General features: G+C 43.3%; 1 protein-coding gene across 3 annotated transcripts in view; it reads left to right on the top strand.

The window, feature by feature from the left end:
• The window catches only part of LOC126297795 (uncharacterized), a 164,536-nt gene that overhangs the window by 121,916 nt on the left and 21,117 nt on the right, over positions 1 to 21,503 (top strand). The window contains exon 1 of one of the 3 annotated variants that reach the window (XM_049989001.1): positions 990 to 1,127. The exons of the other annotated variants lie outside the window; for them this stretch is intronic. The gene's annotated coding sequence lies outside the window, so the exon portion shown is untranslated. Of the gene's footprint in view, positions 1 to 989; positions 1,128 to 21,503 lie in introns of those variants that run through there. 3 annotated transcript variants of the gene reach the window in all.

The following is a 21,503-nucleotide window of genomic DNA, read 5'->3' as shown; positions in this document are numbered from 1 at the left end:
CATCCCTAGAGATGTCGGTCGATCACGATTCACTTGCGACTTCAGGTAAACCCAAAGCCAATAATAGCACAGACTGAGGTCTGAGACCTGGGAGGCCAAGCACGACGAAAGTGCCTGCCGAGCATACGATCATCACCAAACGACGCGCGCAAGAGATCTTTCACGCGTCTGGCAATATGGGGTGGAGCGCCATCCTGCATAAACATCGTACGTTCCGGCAGGTGTTTATCAGCCAGGCTGGGGATGATGCGATTCTGTAACACCTGTCCAGCGCGTCATTCCAAGCATCTGTGTCAATTTTTACCTCTCTCTCTACGTTATTCCGTGGTTTCTTAAGTTTTCAAATTTATACTGACTTTTTGATTACCCTGTATATTTTTCGTAGTTACCACAAATCACATGAGAGAAGTACTATGATGATTCTTTGAACCCCCTTCTATATTCCTTCCCACTTTTGTCCAAAGAAACTATTGTTCCGTATGTAATGAGCTTGACGTCCACAGAACGGTTAACTTTGTCGTTCGTGTTACTCCATATTAGACTGTTTTGATTATCAAAACGAATACCAAAGAGACTAAGGCACGATACCGCATTTTATCAGTGATCTATATCGATTTTCACTGTTCACCACCTCCACAACTACCTCCAGCAAAAAGGAAGTCCAGTGAAACAACCCGGTGTCAGTTTTTGGAGCAGCCGTTGCCATGTGATGTGACGACGAATCATCACCTACGAAGAATTGTGAATAACACAACCAGTTACATACAGGTAACGATTCCAAAAAGAAAGACGACTGGAACTGCGTGTCGTTAGGTAGGAAGTTAATGCAGGTGATGCATGATGCATTAGTCGGCGCAGCTGTGAATAAAAAACCAGGGCTGCGAGCAGAGCTGGCTGGCAAGTCGCCGACGACCTCGCTGCAGAGTGCCGCTCCCAAGGCCGAAGGCCGGCAATCGAAAGCGTGCGGCGTGCAACCAAGCAAGCAGTGTGGCCAGTGCAACGTGGCAGCTCGGCTCGCACGTGCCAAGGCGCTGCAGATGTGCGGCGCCTGACGTCGCCGACTGGCGCCGGCTGCCATCCAGCGAGAGTGTAACCTACTGCCATTCAGCGCTACAGGCTCCAGTGTGGTAACGCGCAGTCCCTTACTCGCTTCTCAACTAACAGTCTATTGCCATCGTGACCGTTAAGTCTCGTTAACAGACGAGGAAACTGCGTTTGTCAGTAACCGAAGATTTAGCCTCTATGCTTTGAATAAATTAACAATCAGCCCCTTAATATTATTAATCTTCGTATAAGGTTTCCTTACTGGCCATTCCAGAAAACATGGCCTCTAAAATTCATGTTGTTGTTGTTGTGGTCTTCAGTCCGAACCTGGTTTGATGCAGCTCTCCATGATACTCTATCCCGTGCAAGCTTCTTCACCTCCGAGTACCTACTGAAGCCTACATCCTCCTGAATCTGCTTAGTGTATTCATCTCTTCGCTCCCTCTACGATTTTTACCCTCCACGCTGCCCTCCAATATTAAATTGGTGATCCCTCGATGTCTCAGAACATGTCCTATCAACCGATCCCTTCTTCTAGTCAAGTTGTGCCACAAGCTCCTCTTCTCCCCAGTTCTATTCAATATCTCCTCATTAGTTATGTGATCTACCCAACTAATCTTCAGCATTCTTCTGTAGCATCACATTTCGAAAGCTTCTATTCTCTTCTTGTCTAAACTATTTATCGTCCAGGTTTCACTTCCATACGTGGCTACACTCCATACAAATACTTTCAGAAACGACTTCCTGACATTTAGATCTATACTCGATGTTAACAAATTTTTCTTCTTCAGTAACGCTTTCCTTGCCATTGCCAGTCTACATTTTATATCCTCTCTACTTCGACTGTCATCAGTTATTTTGCTCCCCAAATAGCAAAACTCCTTTACTACTGTAAGTGTCTCATTTCCTAATCTAACTCCCTCAGCGTCACCTGACTTAATTCGACTACATTCCATTATCCTCGTCTTGCTTTTGTTGATGTTCATCTTATACCCTCCTTTGAAGACACTGTCCATTCCGTTCAACTGCTCTTCCAAGTCCTTTGCTGTCTGTGACAGAATTACAATGTCATCGGCGAACCTCAAAGTTTTCATTTCTTCTCCATGCATTTTAATACCTACCAAGAACTTTTCTTTTGTTTCCTTTATTGCTTGCTCAATATACAGATTGAATAACATCGGGAATAGGCTACAACCCTGTCTCACTCCCTTCCCAACCACTGCTTCCCTTTCATACCCATCGACTCTTATAACTGCCATCTGGTTTCTGTACAAATTGTAAATAGCCTTACACTCTCTGTATTTTACCCCTGCCACCTCCAGAATTTGAAAGAGAGTATTCCAATCAACATTGTCAAAAGCTTTCTCTAGGTCTACAAATGCTAGAAACGTAGGTTTGCCTTTCCTTAATCTTTCTTCTAAGATAAGTCGTAGGGTCAGTATTGCCTCACGTGTTCCAGCATTTCTACGGAATCCAAACTGATCTTCCCCGAGGTCGGCTTCTAACTGTTTTTCCATTCGTCTGTAAAGATTTCGCGTTAGTATTGTGCAGCTGTGACTTATTAAACTGATAGTTCGGCAATTTTCACAACTGTCAACACATGCTTTCTTTGGGATTGGAATTATTATATTCTTCTTGAAGTGTGAGGGTATTTCGCCTGTCTCATACATCTTGCTCACCAGATGGTAGAGTTTTTTCAGGACTGGCTCTCCCGAGGTTGTCAGTAGTTCTAATGGAATGTTGTCTACTCCGGGTCCTTGTTTCGACTCAGGTCTTTCAGTGCTGTGTCAAAATCTCCATGCAGTATCATATCTCCCATTTCATCTTGATCTACATCCTCTTCCATTTCCATAATAATGTCCTCAAGTACATCGCCTCTATATACTCCTTCCACCTTTCTGCTTTCCCTTCTTTGCTTAGAACTGGGTTTCCATCAAAGCTCTTGACATTCATGCAAGTGGTTCTCCTTTCTCCAAAGGTCTCTTTAATTTTCCTGTAGGCAGTATCTATCTTACCCCTAGCGAAATAAGCCTCTACATCCTTACATTTGTCCTCTAGCCATCCCTGCTTAGCCATTTTGTACTGCCTATCGATATCATTTTTTGTCGCTTACTTGAGTCGAATTTTTCCAGTATACTGTCACAGCCATTTCGCGAAATGCGTACAGGAGGAAGTAATATATATCTCTATGCGTTTTGAAATCCACATTCCAGTAACTAAAGAAAAAAAACCTTTATATAACGCACTATTCATCCCGTTGACATCTTCACCTGTATATTACTGAGCCCTTCTATGACGCTAATTATACAAACAACTCACGGATGAAAATGCTCTTCTTTGAATCGTCTCTGTATTTTGTTATTTTGAACTTTTGTTGCACGGGTGAAGACTTCAACAACTTCATTTTTTTTTAGTATAAAATATAGATAGTTAAATTATATGTGGTAGATTACGTACTAAAGAGTGTACTCTCAGCGTTTATATTCATTGGTTAAAGGTGAAGTACAAGCGATGAAAAGGAAGACGTACAACTTTGACGGAGATCTTTATGAATCGTTGTTAATTTTTCCATGATTCTGATGTTTTTCTCGGATTTTAATGATATTTGCAGGACTTATGTAGTGGCGCAGGAACGAAAATTAATACCTATGTTTTGAAATTTTGCAAATCGCAGTTTTGGCGATAATTCTCCAGGAAATAATTACACGGAGATAAAATAACTTTCACATCTGTTGAAAAACAGTAGTTTCCATGTTGTTGTTGTTGTCTTCAGTCCTGAGACTGGTTTGATGCAGCTCTCCATGCTACTCTATCCTGTGCAAGCTGCTTCATCTCCCAGTACCTACTGCAACCTACATCCTTCTGAATCTGCTTAGTGTACTCATCTCTCGGTCTCCCTCTACGATTTTTACCCTCCACGCTGCCCTCCAATGCTAAATTTGTGATCCCTTGATGCCTCAAAACATGTCCTACCAACCGATCCCTTCTTCTAGTCAAGTTGTGCCACAAACTTCTCTTCTCCCCAATCCTATTCAATACTTCCTCATTAGTTACGTGATCTATCCACCTTATCTTCAGTATTCTTCTGTAGCACCACATTTCGAAAGCTTCTATTCTCTTCTTGTCCAAACTAGTTATCGTCCATGTTTCACTTCCATACATGGCTACGCTCCAAACAAATACTTTCAGAAACGACTTCCTGATACATAAATCTATATTCGATGTTAACAAATTTCTCTTCTTCAGAAACGCTTTCCTTGCCATTGCCAGTCTACATTTTATATCCTCTCTACTTCGACCATCATCAGTTATTTTACTTCCTAAATAGCAAAACTCCTTTACTACTTTAAGTGTCTCATTTCCTAATCTAATTCCCTCAGCATCACCCGATTTAATTTGACTACATTCCATTATCCTCGTTTTGCTTTTGTTAATGTTCATCTTATATCCTCCTTTCAAGACACTGTCCATTCCGTTCAACTGCTCTTCCAAGTCCTTTGCCGTCTCTGACAGAATTACAATGTCATCGGCGAACCTCAAAGTTTTTACTTCGTCTCCATGAATTTTAATACCTACTCCAAATTTTTCTTTTGTTTCCTTTACTGCTTGCTCAATATACAGATTGAATAACATCGGGGAGAGGCTACAACCCTGTCTCACTCCTTTCCCAACCACTGCTTCCCTTTCATGCCCCTCGACTCTTATTACTGCCATCTGGTTTCTGTACAAATTATAAATAGCCTTTCGCTCCCTGTATTTTACCCCTGCCACCTTTAGAATTTGAAAAAGAGTATTCCAGTCAACATTGTCAAAAGCTTTCTCTAAGTCTACAAATGCTAGAAACGTAGGTTTGCCTTTTCTTAATCTTTCTTCTAAGATAAGTCGTAAGGTCAGTATTGCCTCACGTGTTCCAACATTTTGACGGAATCCAAACTGATCCTCCCCGAGGTCTGCATCTACCAGTTTTTCCATTCGTCTGTAAAGAATTCGCGTTAGTATTTTGCAGCCGTGGCTTATTAAACTGATAGTTCGGTAATTTTCACATCTGTCAGCACCTGCTTTCTTTGGGATTGGAATTATTATATTCTTCTTGAAGTCTGAGGGTATTTCGCCTGTCTCATACATCTTGCTCACCAGCTGGTAGAGTTTTGTCATGACTGGCTCTCCCAAGGCCGTCAGTAGTTCTAACGGAATGTTGTCTACTCCGGGGGCCTTGTTTCGACTCAGGTCTTTCAGTGCTCTGTCAAACTCTTCACACAGTATCGTATCTCCCACTTCGTCTTCATCTACATCCTCTTCTATTTCCATAATATTGTCCTCAAGTACATCGCCCTTGTATAAGCCTTCTATATACTCCTTCCACCTTTCTGCCTTCCCTTCTTTGCTTAGAACTGGGTTGCCATCTGAGCTCTTGATATTCATACACGTGGTTCTCTTCTCTCCAAAGGTCTCTTTAATTTTCCTGTAGGCAGTATCTATCTTACCCCTAGTGAGATAAGCTTCTACATCCTTACATTTGTCCTCTAGCCATCCCTGTTTAGCCATTTTGCACTTCCTGTCGATCTCATTTTTGAGACGTTTGTATTCCTTTTTGCCTGCTTCATTTACTGCATTTTTATATTTTCTCCTTTCATAAATTAAATTCAATATTTCTTCTGTTACCCAAGGATTTCTAGCAGCCCTCGTCTTTGTACCTACTTTATCCTCTGCTGCCTTCACTACTACATCCCTCAGAGCTACCCATTCTTCTTCTACTGTATTTCTTTCCCCTATTCCTGTCAATTGTTTCCTTATGCTCTCTCTGAAACTCTGTACAACCTCTGGTTCTTTCAGTTTATCCAGGTCCCATCTCCTTAATTTCTCACATTTTTGCACTTTCTTCAGTTTTAATCTACAGGTCATAACCAATAGATTGTGGTCAGAGTCCACATCTGCCCCTGGAAATGTCTTACAACTTAAAACCTGGTTCCTAAATCTCTGTCTTACCATTATATAATCTATCTGATACCTTTTAGTATCTCCAGGGTTCTTCCACGTATACAACCTTCTTTCATGATTCTTAAACCAAGTGTTAGCTTCCATACGTGAATCAAATAGACATTCTGTTGATGTTTAGAAAATTTTAATTAAATATTTGTCACTTTTTTCCGGAACACGAGTTAGTCTATATTGGTTTCATTTGACACTTTGGTTTATAACTGCCAGATAATTCTTGTTTTATACGAAAATGGAAAAGCGGAGGGCAGAATTTATAAATGATGTCTTTCAATCGTTAGAATAACCAATTGATGGTTCTTAAATCTGCAGCACACTACAGCCATTGGTCACAGCGTGATTAAATAACGAGCTTTACTTTTCTCCTAGTTAACCATGTATATACTATATTTGTGCAGAAAATGACGTGCAAGTACGCAGAAAACTATCCTATTCTGGTAAGCAACTCAGTTAACTAATATGGTGTATTTACAATCTTAGGTGCAAAGAATCATTCAGTAAAAAATGAAATTTCAAACAAAAGCTTCACTGTCATAGCGTTTGTGGATTTGTCAATGAAACTTGAACTTTTGTGTACGAATTTGATTTCTCTGAGGGTACTATTTTCTGGAGTTGTGTCGTACTTGTAAAGGCACACGTTCTAGCAGCACAGGTAGAGTATCCCGTATGAATTCATGATAACGTGCTCCATTGAGCGTAGGTGGACGAAACTAAAATGAGCTCTAACATGGAAATTAAGCGTTTCCGGACACATATCCACATAACATCTTTTCTTTATTTGTGTGTGAGGAATGTTTCCAGAAAGTTTGGCCGTACCTTTTTGAAACACCCTGTATATCAGTTCCGAATTCGTCGCTAAATCAAAAACAACATCATTAAATACAGTAAAAATGTTCAGTTTCTCAAGGACGACTTCACAAATCGATCTCACTCTTGCGTAAGGGATCATTCCTCAATTCTGCTGTAATAGTCTGTGAATCTGCAGAAAGATGGCGAGACTGAGACTTGATTTAGGAGCTTCTAGGCCAGAGTATTACAGCTGGAGTTCCTCGCTTGACACAGTGAGCGAGATGAATCATTAAGACGCCTGTACGGTATCTGGAACCCAGTGAGCAGCTCGAGTTCGGAAGGAGTAGGATACGGATCCCAATCCAGGCACCACGATATAAATTTTCTATGGTTTCTCTGGAGCACTTTAGGTGACTGCCGATGTGGTTTTTTCAGATAATTCATGGACAATTTATTTTGGCATCTTTGCCACATTGAGCTTATTTGCCGTCTGTAATGACCTCGATATGGACTGTGGAATCTTCTACACTCGACGTCAATAAGGAATTAAATTCTGAGGCCCCTTCTATAACGCCACAAATCTATATGGTGGATATCATCGACAGGTACTGATGAATTAATCAATCCGGTGGCAGTCCATTCCAAAAGTATCTCCCAGGGTTCACTTGTGCTAGAACTGTGCTCCATGTACTAAGCAATAAGTCAAAACACGCCTCCATATAATTGCCTTTATTATGTCAACACAGTTTACATATACAGTCACAATATCGACATGCTTCGACATGTTTTCTCAGTGGTGCCAACCTAGCTTTGGAAGGAAATCACAAAAATACGGGTATTGTCGTTTGCAATGATCTGCCTCAACATTAACCCACACTTCTCTGCTTGTGGCGTCTCGTAAAAATCTGCACATAATCACGCCTCTCCCCATCAGTTTGTGTCCCTCGTTATAGAAATAAGTAACTTGATGACTATCACTACTTTAATTAATTTATTTTTGAAATAGTAGAGTCTGCTCCTTATGTATTAAGTTAATCGTAATGTATATTAATGTGGTAGCACAACATGTGAGTCAAATATTCGTTCCACCCTTCGTTCTGCCATCTTAGTAAAAAAAATGGAAAATAATTTTTACTACGATGAAATGATACATAAAACGTCTCATCTTAAAAGAAATTGTTTGCTGATTCCAGGAATGGTCTTAAATTTTGCGAGTCTGTAATATTTACGAAGTTATGGAGAATTTAACACCATCATTAATTTTTTATTAGGCCTAATATTGTATAAGATATTCTCGGACTTCTTGGCAAGAAGTCCGAGAGTTTTTTATACAACAGTGCCGTAGCGAAAGACTTCGTTCTCATAGGCCTAATATTAATTCACCTGGTGCATTTGAGCTACAGTTGTATGTGTGAAACATGCCCTTTTGTTAAAAAAAAAATGGTTCAAATGGCTCTGAGCATTACGGGACTTAACTTCTGAGGTCATCAGTCCCCTAGAACGTAGAACTACTTAAACCTAACTAACCTAAGGACATCACACACATCCATGCCCGAGGCAGGATTCGAACCTGTGGCCGTAGCGGTCGCGCGGTTCCAGACTGTAGCGCCTAGAACCGCTCGGCCACTCCGGCCGGCCATGCTCTTTTGTTCTCTAGCCTCAGTTGAATGAAAGTTACTTTTGAAACCAGCCATTTAATGCAATTTCGATACTGCATCATAAATTCTCTTGTTCATACTTCACACATCTGCGGAATTAGCCAGATGAAACCTGTTATCCTATTATGATATTTAGTCATTAAATATCCTCAGTTCATGGTAGCAAAATGTGGGGTGATGAATTTAACTGGTTTCAACATTCGAAATATAGACTTCTTACACGAAATCTGAAACATAATTTCAGAAGGATTGTATGGTATCGATGGAGTCAGCAATGTAGTGATGTTATAAACATGTTTTACGTATTTAAAAATTGGAATTATCTAATATGGTGATGGTGATGGTGTCAAAGAGTGTTTTGCTACTGGTCGTGATCGACATTACTTTTATAATCGATAGGCGACTATGATAATATATCACAAGAAGAGGTGCGAATCACGAAATTTACTTTCTACTTTTTGTGTCCGCTCTTCAAAAAATAGCTGAAGTGTTTGTAGTCCATTAGATCTCCGTCGCGACGTTTTCAGTTCCATGGCACTACGTTAATGTCACACACGGGAACAGCTGCAAGGCACACCGGCGCTTTTCCCTCTGGGTAGTGTGTATGATGTCTGAGCAATGCAGTAAACTCGTGCCACACGTTTGCTCAGAAACGGCGGCCAACGACTCGGAAACGCTCAGCAGGACTAAGCTAATATTCGCTTGCCCTCAGCTTGCAGTGCTTCGTCACGACGCGAAGTGGGCCCCGTAACCTCATGCAGTGTGACCAACTGTGTACAGCTAATATTGAACGAGATCGTCATGAACTCACACGACAGATTCCAAACTTACAAACAGCTCGGTACTAGAAGTATACAGATCGAAACTTACCAACTATCAGTTTTATTTGTTGTTTCCTGTTGGGGAAAGGACAAAGAAGGTGGTAGACAGTCAGACTTGCAGATAATCAGCGCTTGCTACAACAAGTTCTTGACCATTGTTTGTTAGAAACCTTTTTTAAATCTGCAAATGCTGTAAATTTGTTTTACTCTGTCCTAGTTTTTCTCTCCGCATGACCTACAGTAATTCTCCTTACTTGGTTATAATTCTTTCCCGTCGTGACATTGCACAATTTTAAATATTGGTTTGTACGGTGTTCATGTTCTTTACATACCTTTATGAGGGTCTTTTATTTAAATATGTTAGTACAACACAAAGTCATATACCACCGAATCTTACAACTATCCTCGTCATACAGGATTTCCAGTAGGAACCTCAGGTAATGACTGAAACTGAAGAGTTCCACATCAAAACATCGCTTGTTTTATAAACTACACTTACGGGTTATGGTAATCACTAAATTGGAGGTCGGCGTGATGTGGATCAGAAAACAGATTTCCGGATGTCATGGCCAATTTTCGTAAATGTGAATTTAATAGTTATCCCCTCAGCGTTGAAACATCGCATCGTACTGCGAGCAATGAGCTCTAATGACTTCATTTTCTTCCACGCTAAATGTACCTTCTCCGTCAACATTATTCACAGCGTTTCTCAACTTAATCGTTTTCGTCGTGCTCTTTGTTTTTCAGAATATAGTCTCCTGTGATCTTTGAACTGCTCTTAGAATGAAGCTCCGAGATTAACGCCCGTATACGTCTAGATTATTATATACAAAATTCAAATTGACAAGGACGAAAAACGAAGTCCACCGCTGTCTTGTAAAAGTATTCATTTTGCACTATTATCGGAGGTCCGGGCAGCTCGGGACGGGTGCTGTTGATTCACGTGAATCCGATACGGGAGTTTGTCGTTTGCAGTGTCTGAATTAGCTGAACTGGACCCGTACACTGTCAAATGCGTTATTCTAAAACCTTTTTGTGAGAGTCGTTCATTTCTGAGTTCTTTTTGATTGCAATTACGTTACAAACATAGTTTCCAACAATGCATCAGTCGGCTGTGAAATGCTGCGTAAGACAAGGCTCTTTCACACCAGTAAGGGTCCCTTAAGATAGCTAACGTGGTTGCGTAGATTCAAGCTACAGTTAACAACATATATCACGAACGAGCTGCAGTACTATATTACAGCCAAATTTTGTGAAGGTAACTTGTCAGTCCTCAAAAAATAAATAAAATAAAAAAAATGGCTCTGAGTACTATGGGACTTAACTGCTGTGGTAATCAGTCCCCTATAACTTAGAACTACTTAAACCTAACTAACCTAAGGACACCACACGCATCCATGCCCGAGGCAGGATTCGAACCTACGACCGTAGCGGTCGCGCGGCTCCAGACTGTAGCGCCTAGAACCGCTCGGCCACTTCGGCCGGCCAGTCTTCAAAACCTCCGTCTTAGATTACAATAGACAACTGATTTTTGTACAACATCGAACACTTTCGGGTTTCTACTTTCTGATTCGTTTTAACAGCAGAAGATATTTTCCAGTTCTCCCATTCAATTCTTGTGACCGTGATGACCCTTGCTCAGCTTCTGGACTTTGGCGGCCTTCTTGCCGCCCTCGGTGCGCACGCCCAGCAGCCGCTTCAGCAGGTAGTACGACACCTCCAGCTCGATGAAGATCTCCGGCAGCGCGCCCACCGCGCCCAGCACCTGGCCCACCAGCGGGTCCGCGCGGCACAGCGTCGGCTCGATCTTCGTGCCCACACCGATGAGGCCACCCGACACAGCGAACTGTAGCTCGTTCTGCTCGGTGTAGAGCGAAACGATGCGCGAGAAGATGGGCCGACAAGCCAGGCGGCCGTCGCTGTCCTTGGACACCAGCCCGGGCCGCACCTCCATCTCCATGCCCACCTTGAGCACACCCCTGAGAATACTGCCACCGGCTTACTCAAGAGGAGCAGTACCAGTTCGGTTTTTCAGCTTAATGCTTTTCGTGGTTTCCCTAAATCACTTCAACTTAATGTCTATATGGTTTCTTCCTTCCTTCAACACCGCAGTCGATGTACTGACTTATCCTTGACAGCTTGAGCTATTGATCCCTATCAAATGATAGCTATGTCGACGAGGCATGAAACTGCAACCATTCACTCCTGACGGACAATATCAAAGGAAAGAACTGAGATTAGTGTTTAACGCCTCGTCTATATCGATTTCATGAGAGAATCATAGAAGCAGCTGAACTAGGACGCGAGGTTTTTAAAAGAGCAATACCGAAAGTCATATGAAGAGATATAAGGAAACCGTGTAAAATGCAAAACAGATTGGCCGGTTGGGGACAGGAATCCACGCTTCCACAATGCGAATCTTCACAACCGTCCAGAGTCGTGGCACAATGGGTAACACAATGCAGTCACGTTCGGAAGGATGGCAGTTATAATCCTACATAGGCCAGCTGGATTTAGGTTTTCCGAAATGAATTAACACGTATATGCTTTGAAAAGGACTCGGCTGATTTCTTTCTCCATTCTCCCCCTATCCGAACCTGCGTTCCGTCTCTAATGGCCTCATCATTGAACCTTAATATTCCTTCCTTCACCACTACGCCACCTTAGGGGGCCGAAAATAGAGTGTTTACTTACGCCTTTCAGACATCCTCACATTGGGTTTCGGTTATTTTTCTACATCGCTGACGCCAATGTCGTAACATTTCCCTAAACAAATCTTTCATACTTTTAATGCTTCAGCTGATTAAACGGTCCTCAGTTGGAACTTCTCGAATTCCGTATTTACTTTATTTGACACACACTGGGAGTAATCACAGCTATTCACGGTTACGATAAAGTGTAATAATAAATAATTTTCTTTCCTTTTTTCTCTCGAGAAAGCAAGCACATAAAAATATTCTTTGGCAGGCTTCTTTAAGTGAGCATAACGGATATGAACAAAGATAGTTTGTTTGTTCGCATTGCAGTGTTCCTCACAGCAATGTGAGATATAACCCTAAATTTATTGACTGCCCGCTCGGAAGAAAGAATTGAAAGTGAGAAGCTGAAAGATCCATTCCGACATCTGCCTGGAAAGATTTATGGAAAACACGAAATATAAAATCCTAACTCGTGTATCGGTATTTCAGTCTGGTTGCTACCGATACGTATCCAGGTTTCTGGTTACCGGCTCAGTAATCTGACATGTAAGCGTTTAACGAAATACTTCAGTATTGTTGCACGTTTCTATGGTCTATGTCATCCTCACCGAGTGCATTAGGTACTCCGTACTGTACTGTGAGGGCTCTGGCGAGAGTACGGCACCTTGCTGCAGTTCACGCTTCTTTAGATACGTAATTAGAACCGAGGCTGCCGCCAATCACGACCGCTTAACCTGGAATTTCGAAGGCAAGATGTAGGAGTGTTGTGTCACGTTGGTAGTTCTGTGTGTAGCTCCTCAGGCTTCGCGAGTGCTGCCGCTGAGGTAAGGGAGTCACGAACCGCTAGTCAGTAGCACAGCTGCTCAGCTGTTACTCCCAACGTGCCGACCGCGTCCTTCGGCCAGTATTCAAGCGGCCTACATTTCCGTCTCTCCTTTTCCAGCCTCATAACGCTGATTTCTGTGATTAGCTCTGGCTCCGGTACTACATAACACGCAACGTGCTGAAACGGTAGGCGTAATACATGAAGAGAAAACTACCCCCAATCTTAGCCTGCGACTAAATTCTGCAACTTCGATGCGGAGCGGGGCGCTAAGTGCAGTACAGACAATGTATGCGAAATGCCTTGACGTGCTTTGTGTTTCAGCTTGTGACAGTGTACACTGCATAATAAAAAAGTGAAGCATCCGAAAGACATGGTCGGAAGTCAATGTAACTTCGTGCACGTTGAAACGTCCCCTTAGAAAAATTATGAATGACTGTGCTAGACTGTGCGGCTGGTCACGGCGGAGGTTCGAGTCCTCCCTCGGACATGGGTGTGTGTGTTTGTCCTTAGGTTAATTTAGGTTAAGTAGTGTGTAAGCTTAGGAACTGATGACCTTTGCAGTTAAGTCCCATAAGATTTCACACACATTTGATCATTTTTGACTGTGCTAGTCAATCCTTGTTGTTCGATACAAAGACAGCTGAGTACAACTGAACGTACTCAGACAGTTCTCTCTTTAGTTATTCTGATCATCACTAAACTGTCACACAATATTTTTAGCGCAACGCAATCTGACTTTCAAAAATCCCTACAAAAGAATGACCCTGACTAACAATAACCTATACCTTTCATGAATCACTTACCTCACAAAAATCTTCGTAACTCTAACTAAAGCAAATGAAAGATTTTGATAGAGAACAAACAATTTATTTACCTTAATAATGTTCAAAGTCATCATATATATCTATCAATTAATGACAACCGTCATTACAAATTTCCTTTTTCTGGTGGACACACGTCCAGATCGTCCAGATCCTCTCTCTCCACATCCACCACAACTGGCGGCTCACCTCCAACTGCGCAACGCTACGTGCTGTTCCCATGCAACTGCCCAACATTACACAAGCGAATATTCCAACAATGAGTCCAGCCAGCCACAGACTGCACACAGTACAGTCAGTGATTTTCATACAGAGTGCTACGTGGCTTTACCAACATGAAAACCAAAACAGCCTACGTACAACGTATACACCATCGGGTGGTATGTACATTATTACAGTTGCAATTCTCTGTGACAGGTAGAACACCCACCAGAGTGCATTAGTGGTGGTCGTGTTTAGTGTTGTTACCAAGTCTCGTACGGTAAAAAATGGTTCAAATGGCTCTGAGCACTATGGGAGTTAACATCTGTGGTCATCAGTCCCCTAGAACTTAGAACTGCTTAAACCTAACTAACCTAAGGACATCTCACGCATCCATGCCCGAGACAGGATTCGAACCTGCGACCGTAGCGGTCACGCGGTTCCAGACTGAATCGCCTAGAACCGCACGGCCACACCGGCCGGCCTGGGTACGGTAAATAAGGGGCGTGAACAGCGACAGATGTGTGGTCGCTGTGAAGGTCACTGAGATGGTGCATGTGTGTGTGAGACAGCGTTATCAGCACCTGACAGAGTTTGAGTTAAGTCCCATAGTGATCAGAGCTATTTGAACCATTTTTGAGGGTTTGAGAGGGGTCTCCTTGTGGGTCACCATTTGGCCAACTGGTCGAATCGTGCAATATTCATGTTTGTGACATTCGAATAAGACAGTGGTTCGGTGTTGGACTGTTCGGGAATATGGGGGCTGTCATACTCGTCGTCGGCCGTGCGGTTCTAGGCGCTACAGTATGGAACCGAGCGACCGCTACGGTCGCAGGTTCGAATCCTGCCTCGGGCATGGATGTGTGTGATGTCCTTAGGTTAGTTAGATTTAATTAATTCTAAGTTCTAGGCTACTGATGACCTCAGAAGTTAAGTCGCATAGTGCTCAGAGCCATCTGAACCATACTCGTCGTCAAGGTTCCAGTCGACCACCACATCGTAACTCCTTCACATCTGCGCCTGCCACACGGGGACAAGTAATGACCTTCCTACATCATTCTGTGTTATCCCGCACCATTGTTCGGAGACTAGTAACAGCCGGACTGGGGAATTACTGTCCCATGCGTAGGCTGCCTTTTAACACAACAACTCAAACGCCTGTGTTTGGTGTGGTGCCGTGACTGGGAAGCATGGACTGCCGATACGTGACATCGCATTGTGTCCAGTGATGAATCGCAGTTCTGCACTACCCCGGACGACCATTGTCGGCGAGTATGACAGCGACTTGTGGGGAGGTCCCATTCTTCCAATGTTTTAGAAAGGCATAGCGGTGGTACTCCTGGCGTTATGGTGTGGGGCCCATTTGGTATGGCTTCAGGTCACGTCTAGTAGTGACTGACGGCACAACGGTACGTCACGGACATCGTGCATCCTCATGTGTAACCTCCCATGCCATAGTACCATGGTGCAATTTTTCAAAGGTATAATGCTCCTTCACACAAGGCTCGTGTCATGAGCTATCTGCATGATGTTGAGGCACTCCAGTGGCAAGATCCGCAGATCTGTCCAACATAAACATGTGTGGAACCAGTTTGACGTGAATTTAATGCCAGAGGCTGTATCCAAAGTATCAAGGACTACTTATAAGGCGCTGCAGTCATGGACTGTGCTCCTGACCCCGGCGGAGGTTCGAGTCCTCCCTCGGGCATGGGTGTGTGTGTTTATCCTTAGGATAATTTAGGTTAAGTAGTGTGTAAGCTTAGGGGCTGATGACCTTAGCAGCTAAGTCCCATAAGATTTCACACTCGTTTGAACTAGTTGTAACAGTTGTGCGCCTCAGGAAAGGAATCAGCGGCCTTATGACACCGTTCCCAATCGAATCAGTGCGTGCACCAAGGCCAGAGAAGATGCAACGTCATTCTGATAAGTGGGTTCATACTGCCAACCTCTTTGCATATCTGACTCGATTTGCGAGTCCAACCTCCCTCGGTTTGTCGTATCTGAGCTTCTTTCCTGTCTCCAATGACGTTTGATTATTTTTTGCAATTCCTTGATTTTAATATTCACATGTCAATAGCATAAGCATTCATGCCCTCGAATGGTCCCTTAGTAATTCACGGACATTTGAACATGCCCACGTGAAAGTGCAATAAAAATAGTTTGTTGGAAATGTCTGTTTTAAACTAGCTTTTTCATCATTAATAAAACGTTTCTAGGTGTATGGGGATGTGATTGCGTCATCGTGATGTTTTACTGATTCACATTTCGCCTCCTGTTGTAAGGGGCGTTAGTCAGGGCGTCTTGTGTACCGATGGAATAGTGCCATGTTCAGGAAATATATAGTGTTAACAGGATGAATACCACCAGTTAAAATAGCCCAGAAGAAATATGAAGCATTCTGATGGAAGCCGTTTTTAACATTGATCGTAACGTTGCTCTATAAAACAACATGATGGCGTGGTCACAAATGAGGAAAAGTTTTACTGAAAATGACAACTGTTGCGGGGGCGTGCTCCAGCACCAAGGTTTTTTGCTAAGCCTTTATCCGTGTCACAACAGATTCCAAGGAAGCTACAGACCATCAATCAATGTATCAAACTGTACGGTCGATTATGTTTATCTACGAACATAATATTTATTATAATTCGCCGTTCTAAAACAATTGTAATGCGTTCTCAAGGAATTGCAGTTATGGTTTGATAGAGTTTTGATTGCTCTTTGGTTTCAGTAATACACAGGGTGTTTCTTAGCATTTTGTAATAATCGTCGTGGTGAGGCTGTTCCCAAGTATCAGCAGAAGGACCATTATTCTTACGAACGTATGTTCAACGTGATAAGTTGGTAGTGAAGCATAGGCGCTGCACAAAATGTGGCACCTTGTATCTCTTCCGTAACATACTACGGTGATGCACTGGCTATGAAGGCTATTGTACCACTGTACACATAACACAGAGCAAATATGCCTCTATGTGTAATACACAGATGGCATCTGTCGTCTATTCACGTTCAGCACATGCGAAGTGCAGCGGCAATGACACAGCTCTGAAAGGGCACGAGTAGGGTACGTTCAACAAGACAGGTAGCTGGTAGCGTGTGAATGGTGCTGAGTCGAGAACAAAGCGACATCCTTTTCGTGCAACAGACTTGACTGCAGAAGATATATTTGATCTGCAAAAAATAAACAAGGCGAGGAACGTAGCCAACTCTCAGAACATGACTGAGTTGGAGAGCGATACAAATCTAAGGCTGCCGAAGAGATACGAGGATGGAAAAATCAAATTATGGGTAGTAACAGATTGCATCACAAGGAGCGGTCATAACCTTATAGTCCCGGAAGTATGAGATACAATCGCTGTATGAGAACGCGAATCCAAGGGAAAACGCATGCATAAGAAACCTAACTGGCAAGTATTACGAGCAGAGCTAGGGTTACCAGCCGTGCAAGGAACAGGATTTGATGAGCACTTAAAGCTGTTGAACTAGCGAGAGTAATATAGCATGCTCAAAAAAAGCAGTACCTGCAAAAAAAAAATTGTGAGAACGAAAATACCTTGAAGTAGCTCATTACGTGCCTTGCAAAGAAGGATACGGCAAGTCAGAGAATTCTATCAGAGCGCGTCGAGAGAGGATGCACAAGTTAGGCGTCTGGAAAATTAAGTCACTGTAAAATACACTCCTGGAAATTGAAATAAGAACACCGTGAATTCATTGTCCCAGGAAGGGGAAACTTTATTGACACATTCCTGGGGTCAGATACATCACATGATCACACTGACAGAACCACAGGCACATAGACACAGGCAACAGAGCATGCACAATGTCGGCACTAGTACAGTGTATATCCACCTTTCGCAGCAATGCAGGCTGCTATTCTCCCATGGAGACGATCGTAGAGATGCTGGATGTAGTCCTGTGGAACGGCTTGCCATGCCATTTCCACCTGGTGCCTCAGTTGGACCAGCGTTCGTGCTGGACGTGCAGACCGCGTGAGACGACGCTTCAACCAGTCCCAAACATGCTCAATGGGGGACAGATCCGGAGATCTTGCTGGCCAGGGTAGTTGACTTACACCTTCTACACACGTTGGGTGGCACGGGATACATGCGGACGTGCATTGTCCTGTTGGAACAGCAAGTTCCCTTGCCGGTCTAGGAATGGTAGAACGATGGGTTCGATGACGGTTTGGATGTACCGTGCACTATTCAGTGTCCCCTCGACGATCACCAGAGGTGTACGGCCAGTGTAGGAGATCGCTCCCCACACCATGATGCCGGGTGTTGGCCCTGTGTGCCTCGGTCGTATGCAGTCCTGATTGTGGCGCTCACCTGCACGGCGCCAAACACGCATACGACCATCATTGGCACCAAGGCAGAAGTGACTCTCATCGCTGAAGACGACACGTCTCCATTCGTCCCTCCATTCACGCCTGTCGTGACACCACTGGAGGCGGGCTGCACGATGTTGGGGCGTGAGCGGAAGACGGCCTAACGGTGTGCGGGACCGTAGCCCAGCATCATGGAGACGGTTGCGAATGGTCCTCGCCGATACTCCAGGAGCAACAGTGTCCCTAATTTGCTGGGAAGTGGCGGTGCGGTCCCCTACGGCACTGCGTAGGATCCTACGGTCTTGGCGTGCATCCGTGCGTCGCTGCGGTCCGGTCCCAGGTCGACGGGCACGTGCACCTTCCGCCGACCACTGGCGACAACATCGATGTACTGTGGAGACCTCACGCCCCACGTGTTGAGCAGTTCGGCAGTACGTCCACCCGGCCTCCCGCATGGCCACTATACGCCCTCGCTCAAAGTCCGTCAACTGCACATACGGTTCACGTCCACGCTGTCGCGGCATGCTACCAGTATTAAAGACTGCGATGGAGCTCCGTATGCCACGGCAAACTGGCTGACACTGACGGCGGCGGTGCACAAATGCTGCGCAACTAGCGCCATTCGACGGCCAACACCGCGGTTCCTGGTGTGTCCGCTGTGCCGTGCGTGTGATCATTGCTTGTACAGCCCTCTCGCAGTGTCCAGAGCAAGTATGGTGGGTCTGACACACCGGTGTCAATGTGTTCTTTTTTCCATTTCCAGGAGTGTATTTTGAAAATAACAACTTGGGATCTTACATTTAGCGTACATCACGCTAAATACTGACGGAGAAACTTAAGTCGCCAAGGTCGTGACAACTTTGAGAAAAGGCGACGGCTCCATGACACTGGGCCGATAGGCGTCGCTAGTGAAAACATTCCCACTGATTACTGCAATGGCATTGAAACGTATAACATTAAGAAACTATACGAAGAATCTGCAATAAAATGACAGTGTCGTAACGCCATCTGCTTAAGAGAAATTGAGATTAGTCATCACACAGTTGAGAAAAAGAGAAAAAAAATGAAGAAAAAAAAACAACCGGGTGAAACGAAATAAAACCGGATATATTAGAGATTAGTTCTTGAAATGCCCAAAAATCACGTATGTCTGGGTGAACAATATAAATCATGTCCTACACTCATATACATCAAAGAGCACAGGAAGCATGGCTGCTTTCCATGCACGGGTTCTTTCACATGGCCACTTCATTTCTACCGTTTTTGTAGCCCGTTTATTCATCGACTATGCCGTATCTGAATGAAATGCTTTATAATCGTACATGTCATTCACACAAGGGAAGCTGTTAATCCCCATGGTGTGGTTGTCACGAAACGTCAAACAATTACCCACCTGATCAACCAATGCATGCTTCTAGGACGACAGAGAGAACCGGCATATCTGACATTCTTGGTGGAGAAACTATGAGCAGTAGTGCGAAATATGACCCTCGCAGTTCAACCCACCATATGGTACAAGCCTCAGAGCACTTTACTTTTTATAGACATTGCTTTTTGGACATTTACTCTAAACAGAACCTCGGGCGTCGATGTCCAGTGCTCTGGCGTGTCTGGTTTCCCGACCTTAATACATTGGACTTTCAGTTGCACGGGAACATCAAACATTTGACTTATGATACTCTGGTTAATGACACAAACAGCGTGGAACCGTGTATCCAAAACGGTCGTTCAGCTCCAAGGTCAGGTAACATCAGACGGCTTTGACGCTCCATTGCTGCTTATGGGGATACTTTGAGCATTCCATGTCATGTGGCTACTGTATACCCTTTAACCATTTAACGTGTAATTTAGTAACAACGCTTCCTTTGACGTGCGTTTAAAGGAACCTTTCGTCTATTGGACTTATCATTCCTGAAGTTTGTCGTAGATATTTTGAAACTTCTTGCAGCATCAGGCGTTCTAGCCCGGATCACAAAGTAGTACAATCACTCAGGTCCATTATAGCGTTGTAATAAACAGTTCTAGCAATTAACATTCGAGGAAAGTAAATTCATTAAAGACAGAGCCTTTGACACCTTAGTGTGGCCTTATACAGAAAACTTTCCAGGACTCATATAATGAAATTATAAGCACCGAAAAAAGCATACTATTATCAGTCGCAGTAAATTGAAAGGTACGCTGGGCATATTTTGGAAGATTTTTCAATTCAGTTAAGGTTTAGTGATTGACTCGATGACATAGGAATGCTAGCCGGAACATATAATCTCCAGGAATCCGGATTACAGTAATTAGGGCGAATGGACCAGATAACAAAAACCCAGATTCGTGATGGCAGGCAACGCAAGGAAAGAGATGCGAAGAGACATAGCGGTGGACCGCAAATATTTATTTTATGTTGATGGATTTCTAATATACCGACAGAAGACACAGACACTGTCATTCTGGTAGAATGTAAAGTGTGAGTATATATCAAAATGCTTAGTAAAGGAAGAAGCTGTTGCAGTCAAAGGACAGATGAAGTTTAACAAGGAAGTAGACACGGACAGAACACTAGTTCAGTTGGATAATGGTGTAGGAAGGAATCGGCTATTTCTCTATGAAGATATCATCGCTATTATTGGCTGGAGCGCTTTAGAAAAAAAGTCAACAATGATTGGCCTGGAGCGGATTTTGATCCTGTTCCTCTCAGAACGAGCTTAGCATCCTTATTTAAATAAATGATATGCCTCCTAGTATTACAGGTGATTCAAAAATATTTCTGTTTGCTGATGACACCAGCTTGGTAGTGAAGGATCTTGTGTGTAATATTGAAACAGTATCAAATAACGTAGTTCATGAAATAAGTTCGTGGCCTGTGGAAAATAATTTGAGGCAAAATCACAGTAAGACTCAGTTTTTACAGTTTCTAACTCACAATTCAACAAGAACCGATATTCTGATCAGACAGAATGGGCATTTTATAAGCGAGACGGAACAGTTCAAGTTCCTAGGCGTTCGGATAGATAGTAAGCTGTTGTGGGAAGCCCATGTTCAGGATCTTGTTCAGAAACTAAATGCTGCTTTATTTACCATTAGAACAGTATCTGAAATAAGTGGCAGTTCAACACGAAAAGTAGTCTACTTCGCATATTTTCATACGCTTATGTCATATGGTATTATTTTTGGGGGTAATTCTTCTGATTCAAAAAGGGTATTTTTGGCTCAAAAACTGGCTGTTAGAGCTATATGTGGTGTAAGTTCGAGGACCTCTTGCCGACCCCTATTCAATAGCCTGGGAATTCTGACATTGCCCTCACAGTATATGTTTTCTTTAATGTCGTTTGTT

Source organism: Schistocerca gregaria, chromosome X (genome assembly GCF_023897955.1).
Source record: "Schistocerca gregaria isolate iqSchGreg1 chromosome X, iqSchGreg1.2, whole genome shotgun sequence".
Classification (NCBI taxonomy): Eukaryota; Metazoa; Arthropoda; class Insecta; order Orthoptera; family Acrididae; genus Schistocerca; species Schistocerca gregaria.
Note: the sequence above shows the minus strand (reverse complement) of the source record. Positions and strands in the feature narration are given on the sequence as shown.